We start from the raw sequence: 10,142 nt of genomic DNA on the forward strand, positions 1-10,142 counted from the left end.
AGATGGCTCGACTGAATCTGGTAATCCAGAGATGACGGGAGCTTGCCCCAACGAGACATAATTTCCTGGTATGGAATTGGGCATACGAAACTGCCTCGAAAGAGGCCACCATCAGACCCAGAACCCTCATGCAGAATCAAAAAGATGACCACTTCGGGGTCGACAACTGCTGCACTGCAGATTGCAGAGTCTGAAGTTTCTCCGTTGGGAGGAAAACTCTCGCCTCTGCGGAATCCAGGACTAGCCCCAGGTATTCCAATCTCTGAGACGGAACCAACACTGACTTCTGGACATTCAGAAGCCAGCCGAACTCTTGGAGGGTCTGACACGTTATAGACACGTCCTCTTCTAATTCTGAGCCTGAGGAAGCTCGCAGGAGAAGGTCGTTCGGATATCCTACGATAGCGATCCCTCGCTGTCTCAGCAGGGCCAGGATCGGGGTGAGCACCTTGGTGAAAACCCGTGGTGCCGATGCCAAGCCGAACGGGAGGGCCACAAATTGAAAATGGTCCTTTCCCGACCGCAAAGCGCAGAAATCTCTGGTGCTTTGTGCATATGGGAACATGCAGGTACGCGTCCATGATATACAAGGACGCCAGAAAGTGCCCCTGATGGAGCGCCGCTATTACCGAGCGAATCGACTCCATCCTGAATTTTTGCACCTTGACAAAACAATTGAGGGCTTTTAGGTCCAGGATTGGACGGACCCCTTCCTTCTTGGGGAATACAAACAGATTGGAGTAAAACCCCTGAAACCGTTCCATCGAGGGAACTGGCACAATCACATCCCTGTCCAGTAGATCCGGGACAGCCCCTGACAGAGCCTTCCGACGATCCGGAGGTTGGAAGGAAAAGAAACTCTGTTTGGTGGACAAGAGAGAAACTATCTTGCACCCCGAGGAAACTTCTTCGCAAACCCAACGGTCGGAAAGAAGAGACCTCCACCGAGCCGCGAATTCGCGAAGCCGGCCCCCCACCCGAGACACGGGCGGGGGCAGACCTTCATGTGGAAGGAGTCTTGTCCGCAGGCTTGTTGGGCTTGCGGTACCAGGTGCGCTTCTGCCCCGCAGCGGGGGTCTTAGCACCTTTGCAAACTTTTTCCTGCAACACTGGGCGCACGAAAAAAACGATTGGGGGTAGTAAAGGAGGGCCCTTGCTTACGGCGAGGCTCCTTGCTCTTCCCAGACTGTGGGAGCAACGTGCTCTTACCACCCGTGGCATCCCTAATGATGTCATCCAGGGATGCCCCAAAAAGCCGTTCACCCTTAAAGGGTAAATCCACTAAGGCCTTCTTTGAGGACTGGTCCGCCAACCAGCATTTCAGCCACACAAGGCGGCACAGAACCACTGCATAGGCGGAGGCCCTGAAAAGCAAGGGGAGCGTATCCAGGACCGACTCACGGACAAACTTGAGACCCTGAACCAACTGTTCAGCCAGGTCCTTACAGGTCTCGGAAGCATCCTGTGCCTCCAGCTCCAGCAGCAAAAGCTTCGCCCTTTCGGTCAGAGTCTGTGACACCAGAGTCCCGGCCAAAACCGGTCTCACAGCCGAACCAACTACTGTGAACATGGAGCGGGCCACAGCCTCCACTCTATTTGCGGGGTCCTTAAAGGCAGGAGCCCCTTCCACAGGCAACGTGGTGGCTTTGCTCAGTCTGGACACGGGAGGGTCCACAGACGGAGGAGAGACACACTGTCATGATCGTTACTGTGCCAAACAGACAGCAAGGCGTGGTCGCGCCCCAGTTGGCTCTGGGTGGAATTGAACCCAGGGCCTCTCCGTTGCTGGTACAGGTCTTTGCCTCTGAGCCACTGCTCAGTGATGTTCTTCTTGCTGTCCGTCGGAGCCTGGTTCTGAACTCGTGCTACTTTGGACCAATCAGTGGCCTGAGCGGCCTATTTAAGCCAGCCCCTTCCTCCTTGCAAATTGCTGGTTCGTTGTCAGTGTTTGCTACTGGAAACCTTATCTGTGGATATCCTGTTTACCTGACCTTTGGCTTGCTCTCTGGATTGCTGCTCTCCTCAACCCTGTGACCCCGGCTTGAACTTTGGACTATCTGACTTCTCTACCCCTGACCTTGGCTTTGAACTTCGGATACCCTACCTGCTCCAACCCCTTGACCTCGGCTTGTTCTCTGGATTATTCTTCAGCCTTGTTCCTGTTTGAGCACCTTCTGTATGGACTATTTCCTGTGTGCTTCTGAACAGCCTCCAGTGAGCTTCGGCTATCAAGTTCCCGGTCCACCTTGGATTCCCTCCTGCCACTGGACCCGGTGCCTCTTGGTGCGTCCTTCCTTCTGTCTCAAACCCCAGCGGGTGGATCGCATCGAGTCGCAAAGGTGAGCCGCCCTTGGCATCTCGGCCTCGGTAAGTAACGTTCCTGACACACACTTTTTTAAAAAAGACCTCCTCAAAGGGATAACGGGTCGCAAAGTATTTTGGAACAGCAAAAACTTCCTTGTACAATAATTTGTCCAAATATGGAAAACAAGGAAACACTTTTGTGGTGCGTGGCGGTTTGCGGAACCCAAAAGGGACTGGCACATCCGATGTCTCCGCCAAATCCTCAAGTTTGAGAATCACGTGCCGCAGAAATAAGAGCTCCAACAAATTCCTTATCATTTACTGACCCTAAAGCAGAGTCATCCTCACTGTTCGCGTGGGTTAAGCCTGCATCATCTGACATGACAGAACCAGAGCCAGACGCAATAGCAGGGCCTGATTCCGTGTCAGAGACATCCCCAGAAGCAGGCTCAGGGAGGGGGCGCTTTTTACCCCCCTTCTGGCCACTTGCCGCTTCAAACCTGGCGAGAAACGCCTCCAAAACAGCTGACATTGCAACAGATGCGGCAGGGGCATCAAGGGTTAACTCAGGCATTGTTGGGGCAGAAGCACCAGGTTCAGGCTCCATAATTCCCCACCGATGTGTCACCCGGCACTGCAAGGCAGAACCACCCACCGGTCACCTTCCGCTAAAAAACAGAAGCAGAGGCCCCCAGGGAACTCCCCACCCCACCCGGTTGCATTATGAGCTGAAAACACCTGAGGTGTGCTCTGCAGCCGGCCTGCGCTGCGTCCGTCACCACAGGGATGATTCACGGTCTTTTGCAGCGCTAAAACCATCACAAGGCCAAGGCAAATCTAAGATGCCCGCCATCTGAGGTAAAAAGCACCAGGGGGCTACAAGAAAATGGCCGCCGAGCTATGTAAACCGCGACCACGGCAAAATGGCGGCCGTGCGCAGTTTAAAACACTCCCCGTGACGCACCAACACAGCAGCACCCCCATAGTAAAAAACACAGCCCCCCCCCCGCAACACACGGTCCTCGTGGAAATAAAGAGACCCCAGGAGGCCCCCTCCTCACAGCCGCTACCCAGTATGGGGAAGGAGGGAGAGGAAAGGGAGAGAGGAAAGCAGGGCGGACCCTGAGTCGACCTACTCAGGGAAAACACCAGCCATACCACCTTGCCAGGGCAAGGGGCCACTACTTACCCGTCCTGCGACCACCGGCTGGAGGTATCCCAGACAGAACCAACGTCCGCTTAAACGGCATGGCTGTCGGCCAGACACACTGTGACAAGGCTATAGAGACCGGTCATATGTGTGCCCTGGAACATATAGTTCCCCGGCCGCCCCTGGAGCAATGGGGCCTGTCGTGGACGACCCAGAGCTGAGCTGAGGGCCAGCACACGCTCGATGGCCGAACATGGGGGGACTACAAGAGACAAGACCCAGCCTGTCACCCAGTCGGCAGTTGATAGAAGAATCACAGGATTTAAAAATCCAGGAACAAAAAAATAAATAAATAAATAATAAAAAAAAAAAAATAAAAAAAAAATCGCAAAAAAATTCCAGAGTACAGGGACTCCAGAAGGCCATGTCCTCTCCTGACATTAGGCAGAAAGAAACTGGAGCTGCTGAGGCAGGGTGTGGGTTATACCCGGGGAACCACGCCCCCTGGGAGGAGCGGCACTGAGGAAAGTGTTGTTAACACTTAAAGTGCTTTTTTTCTGCCCAACTCTACTGAAGGAAGCGGATATAACCCTAAGGTCAAAGGCTGCTGAGGTGATCAAATACCACCAAAAGAAAGCTCTATTTGTGGGGGAAAAAGGACGCCAATTTTGTTTGGGACCCACATCGCACAATTGTCAGTTAAAGCGACGCAGTGCCGAATCGCAAAAAGTGCTCTGGTCTTTGACCAGCAATATGGTCCGGGGGTTAATTGGTTTATGAAGCATTTACTAATCTTAACAACGTGTTCATACAGGAAGTGCCCATAAAATAATAAAAAACAGCTGAAATGTAGAATCCTTGTTGCATTTATCAGCAATTGTGATCTACCAAAGTAATAGGGACACCACTTGTATCTGACTTGTTTTTTAGCCGGTGACTTCTTGACCTTGGCAGGTGGAGAAAACCACTTTTTTTTTTTTTAACCACTTCCTCATTAGATGCTTAAGCATCCCTTCTGTCCACGCTCTTTCACCACTCTCTTGTTCTGGGGAATTATTTCAAAATGTAAAATGCATCTGTGGTTCATTATTCAAATGTAAATGACAAACACATACTTTACTTTGTAGTCTGGCAGAATCCAATTTGGAAAAAAACATTGCAACAAGGGAGAGCTACCAGGGTAGTTCAATTATACTGGGGCTAGAGCTTCTGCCCAAGCTGAGACACACCTAAACAGCAGTAGTTCTTACACCCTGGGCAAGGCTGAATACCAGGCAGACAGCTAAAATGCACAACAAATTCATATGTGAAGACTGTTTTACCTGTTCCTCCAGTTTTTAGATTTACACAGCTCAGCCAGTCAGCAAAGCTTAATCTAGACATAGCCTGTCCTTTACTGTAGCTAAAGTAATATTAAACCTTAAAGTTTTCAACCACTTCAATACCGGGCACATTCACCCTCTTCCTGCCCAGGCCAATTTTCTGTTTTTAGTGCTGTTGCACTTTTGAATGACAATTGTGCAGTCATGCAACACTGTACCCAGATGAAATGTGTATCATTCTTTCACACAAATAGAGCTTTCTTCTGTTGATTTTTAAAGTACTACAACTTTTTTTGTTGTTGTTACAAATAAATGAAAAAAAAAAAAAAAAAAAAAAAAACAGAAAAAAATAAAAGGGGGGGGGGAGTCGTTTCTTTGGTTTAATTATAACATATTGCAAATAAATCTTTCTTCATAAATGCAGGACAAAATGTATTCTGCTACATTATTTTGGTGAAAATAACCCAAAATCGTTGTATATTAGTCTATAGGAAAGCTGTACTGAAAAAAATCGATGACTACCAAGTTCTCCTGTTGGATAGAATGATAAGAGCAGTTCTACACACTCCCTGGCAGTACAAGGCAAAAAATACATTAAAAACAGGCAATGTGTCACACCCTGCACTTTGTTCTCTCAAAGTGCATTACCACCTTTGCAGCCAAATTGGGATAACACCTACTTTATACTTGTTACATGATCCCATTCACATATCAGATCTTTAAATAATATTTGAAATGGCCGATTACCTTTAATTTGGTTAAAAGTGTATGTATGTATATAGGGTTGTCCCGATACCACTTTTTTAGGACCGAGTACAAGTACCGATACTTTTTTTCAAGTAGTCGCCGATACCGAATACCGATACTTTTTTTAAATGTGTCCCCAAATGCAGCCATGTCCCTCTAGCCATGTCCCTCACATATGCAGCCATGTCCCTCACATATGCAGCCATGTCCCTCACATATGCAGCCATGTCCCTCTAGCCATGTCCCTCACATATGCAGCCATGTCCCTCACATATGCAGCCATGTCCCTCTAGCCATGTCTCGCGATGCGGCGGCAGCGGCGGGGGGGTGGAAGTATTCTATTTAGGTATCGGGGGTATTTGCGCGAGTACGAGTACTCCCGCAAATACTCGGTATCGGTCCCGATACCGATACTGGTATCGGTATCTGGACAACCCTAGTATGCATGCATGCATGCATACATATATGTACAGTGGGGCAAATAATTGTTTAGTCAGCCACCAATTGTGCAAGTTCTCCCACTTAAAAAGATGAGAGAGGGTATATACCTCAACTATGAGAGACAAAAAGTGGAAACAAATCCAGAAAATCACATTGTCCGATTTGGAAAGAATTTATTTGCAAATTATGGTAGAAAATTATGGTACCAAATTATGGTAGAAAATAAGTATTTGGTCTCCTCTACAAACAAAGCAAGATTTCTGGCTCTCAGACCTGTATCTTCTTCTTTAAGAGGCTCCTCTATCCTCCACTCATTACCTGTATTAAGTACTTGCCGACCAGCCGCCGCAGGTCGGCACGGCTGGGCGAGATCACGTAGCTATACATCATCTCGCCTTTTAGCCAATAGGGGCATGCGCGTACCCCCCGCTCGTCCTGATCCCGGCGCGCGATCGCTTTTTACAGAGCGAGAACCGGGAGCTGTGTGTGTAAACACACAGCTCCCGGTCGTGTGAGGGGGGGGAAATGACCTATCGCCTGTTCATACAATGTATGAACAGCAATTTGTCATTTCCCCAAGTCAGTCCCCCACCCCCTTCAGTTAGAACACACTCAGGGAACATACTTAAGCCCTTCCCTGCCAGTGTCATTTTTATAGTAATCAATGCATTTTCATAGCAATGATCGCTATAAAAATGCCAATGGTCCCAAAAATTTATCAAAAGTGTCTGCCATAATGTCGCAGTACTGATAAAAATCGCTAATCGCCGCCATTACTAGTAAAAAAAAAAAATAATAAAAATGCCATAAAGCTATCCCCTATTTCGTAAACGCTAAAACGTTTGCGCAAACCAAACGCTTATTGCGATTTTTTTCTTTTTACGAAAAATATGTAGAAGAATATGTATCGGCCTAAACTGGAGGAAAAAAATAGTTTTTTTTATATATTTTTGGAAGATATTTATTATAGCAAAAACTAAAAAAATATTATTTTTTTTCAAAATTGTCACTCTATTTTTGTTTATAGCGCAAAAAATAAAAACCGCAGAGGTGATCAAATACCACCAAAAGAAAGCTCTATTTGTGTGGAAAAAAGGACGCCAATTTTGTTTGTGAGTCACGTCGCACGACCGCGCAATTGTCAGTTAAAGCGACGCAGTGCTGAATCGCAAAAAGTGGCCCGGTCATTGAGCAGCAATATGGTCCAGGGCTGAAGTGGTTAATGGCACCTGTTTGAACTTGTTATCAGTATAAAAGACACCTGTCCACAACCTCAAACAGTCACACTCCAAACTCCACTATGGCGAAGAGCAAAGAGCTGTCGAAGGACACCAGAAACAAAAATTGTAGACCTGCACCAGGCTGGGAAGACTGAATCTGCAATAGGCAAGCAGCTTGGTGTGAAGAAATCAACTGTGGGATCAAAAATTAGAAAATGGAGGACATACAAGACCACTGATAATCTCCCTCGATCTAAGGCTCCATGCAAGATCTCACCCCGTGGGGTCAAAATGATAGCAAGAATGGTGGGCAAAAATCCCAGAACTACATGGGGGGACCTAGCGAATGACCTGCAGAGAGCTGGGACCAACGTAACAAAGGCTACCATCAGTAACACACTACGTTGCCAGGGACTCAGATTCTGCAGTGCCATAAGTGTCCCTCTGCTTAAGCCAGTACATGTCCGGGCCCATCTGAGGTTTGCTAGAGAGCATTTGGATGATCCAGAAGTGGATTTGGAGAATGTCATATGAAACCAAAAGTAGAACAGTTTGGTAGAGACACAACTCGTGTTTGGAGGAGAGAGAATGCAGAGTTGCAACCAAAGAACACCATACCTACTGTGAAGCATGGGGGTGGCAACATCATGCTTTAGGGCTGTTTCTTTGCAAAGGGAACAGGACGACTGATCTGTGTACATGAAAGAATGAATGGGGCCATGTATTGTGAGATTTTGAGTGCAAACCTCCTCCCATTAGCAACGGCATTGAAGAAGAAACATGGCTGGGTCTTTCAGCATTACAATGACCCCAAACACATTGCCCGGCCAACGAAGGAGTGGCTTCATAAGAAGCATTTCAAGGTCCTGGCGTGGCCTAGCCAGTCTCCAGATCTCAACCCCATAGAAAACCTTTGGAGGGAGTTGAAACTCTGTGTTGCCCAGCGACAGCCCCAAAACATCACTGCTCTAGAGGAGATCTGCATGGAGGAATGGGCCAACATTCCAGCAACAGTGTGTGACAACCCTGTGAAGACTTACAGAAAACGTTTGACCTCTGTTATATATCCTTTGTTGGCAATGGCAAAGTATTGAGATGAATTTTTGATATTGACCAAATACTTATTTTCCACCATAATTTGCAAATAAATTCTTTCCAAATCAGACAACGTGATAGTCTGGATTTGTTTCCACATTTTGTCTCCCATAGTTGAGGGGAGCGAGAGGGAGAGGTTATATATAGAGCGCATGATTTTTCAGGGCTCGGGTAAGTAAAATGGGGGGCAGAGGGTGGTGTATATATATATATATATATATATATATATATATATATATATATATATATATATATATATATATATATATATATACACACACACACACACACACACACATATACACACACACACACACACCCCACTAAGCTTTTCACCTCTGTAGTGTTAAACCCTCATGTTTTTAACACCACCCTCTGCCCCCCATTTTACTTAGCTGAGCCCTGGAAAATCCTGCGTCAAGAACGCACTGGATCTTAGCCTGGGGTTCTTGGCTCTTCATTGGATAGATTGATAGCAGTGCAGCCATTGGCTCCCGCTGCCGTCAATCAAATCCAATGAAGCGGGCGCCGGGTGGTGGGGCAGAGTGCTGCACTTGGCGGCTATGGACACCAAATGTAGGACTCGTGCCCGCAGGGTAACCCCCCCCCCCCTTGGGAGAGCCCTTCCATAGGGGGTTATCTGAAGTGGGGAGGAGGCGCGAGGGACCCTAGAAAACGGCGTTCAGGGCCACTCTGTGCAAAACTAACTGCACAGTGGAGGCAAGTATAACATGTTTGTCATTTAAAAAACAAATAAAATAAATTTAACCTATAGTATCACTTTCAGCTGGGGCTGGAGGAGGGATGTTCCTTATGGACTGTGCAAAGATAAAAGGCCTGGGTGGTACATTCTGTATTTGGCTGGTTATACATGGATATATAGGTTTCTTATTCAACCTGCAGGCTGAATAAAAAAAGCCTACAAATTCCCCCATTGCTATGCCGGTGATCTGACCATTGCTGTGAGCCATCAGAATCCCTGAACAGCAGCTGCATCTGACTGGATATATTTTCCAATAAGCTGACAATGTTCTGCTTGGGTCCTTTGCTTTTTCAATCCAAGTACGTCAGGTAGGAGGGAACCGACAGGGCCAACCACTATGCACATTCCATCTGGTTAATCAAGACCCAGCTGAAAATTTACACATAGTGTATGGCCAGCTTTAATGCATTTTTTATTTTTTTAAACACTGTTCCTAAAGTGCAATATTCAGCAAAATATTCAAGCTGCTTATATAGTCCTGTGTATAAACCTGCTCCAAAAATGCAACTAGAAAAATAAGAAATATTTTAAGGTATGCTGTGTCAACGGGAACACAAATATAGGAGCATATGACAACATGCAATCTAGTTTAAAAAACATGGAAATTGGCGACACACACCAGCAAATGCGTAGGTTAGACCTGACCTTCCTTTTATTTAATACACAACTGAATTATAGAGTGCCTATTATTTTCCTGGGGGTCTGTTGTCAGTGAGATAATCTAAAAGGAAATAGTACAACTCTAAAGTAGTATATATTGGGCACATACTAAGAATTTCAAAGTATTACACCAACAGAAGGTGCAAGCTGGTTGCAAATATTCAGCCTAGGATCACATATATGCGATGTGGGAACCAGAGCGATTACCACGCCGGTTCTCACATCGCATCTCTTCAGCAGGTAGTTCACACTGCCCTCTGCGAACCGCTGCAGGTGTCAATACAATGTTAATCACACCCCCAGATCGGTTCACAGATTGCTGTCCGAATCCACAGTTCGCACTGCGATCGGATCACATTGGGTGAGAACACCCATGCGATCCGATTCCAGTAAGGGGGGGGGGGGGGGGGGGGGGGGGGGAAGTCCCTGTACCTTTTTTT

The 10,142-nt window shown here is 47.0% G+C and overlaps 1 protein-coding gene across 1 annotated transcript in view; it reads right to left on the reverse strand.

Moving 5' to 3' along the window:
- The window catches only part of SLC30A7 (solute carrier family 30 member 7), a 57,226-nt gene that overhangs the window by 19,673 nt on the left and 27,411 nt on the right, over positions 1–10,142 (reverse strand). The gene's annotated exons all lie outside the window — the stretch shown is intronic.

Source organism: Rana temporaria, chromosome 7 (genome assembly GCF_905171775.1).
Source record: "Rana temporaria chromosome 7, aRanTem1.1, whole genome shotgun sequence".
NCBI lineage: Eukaryota > Metazoa > Chordata > Amphibia > Anura > Ranidae > Rana > Rana temporaria.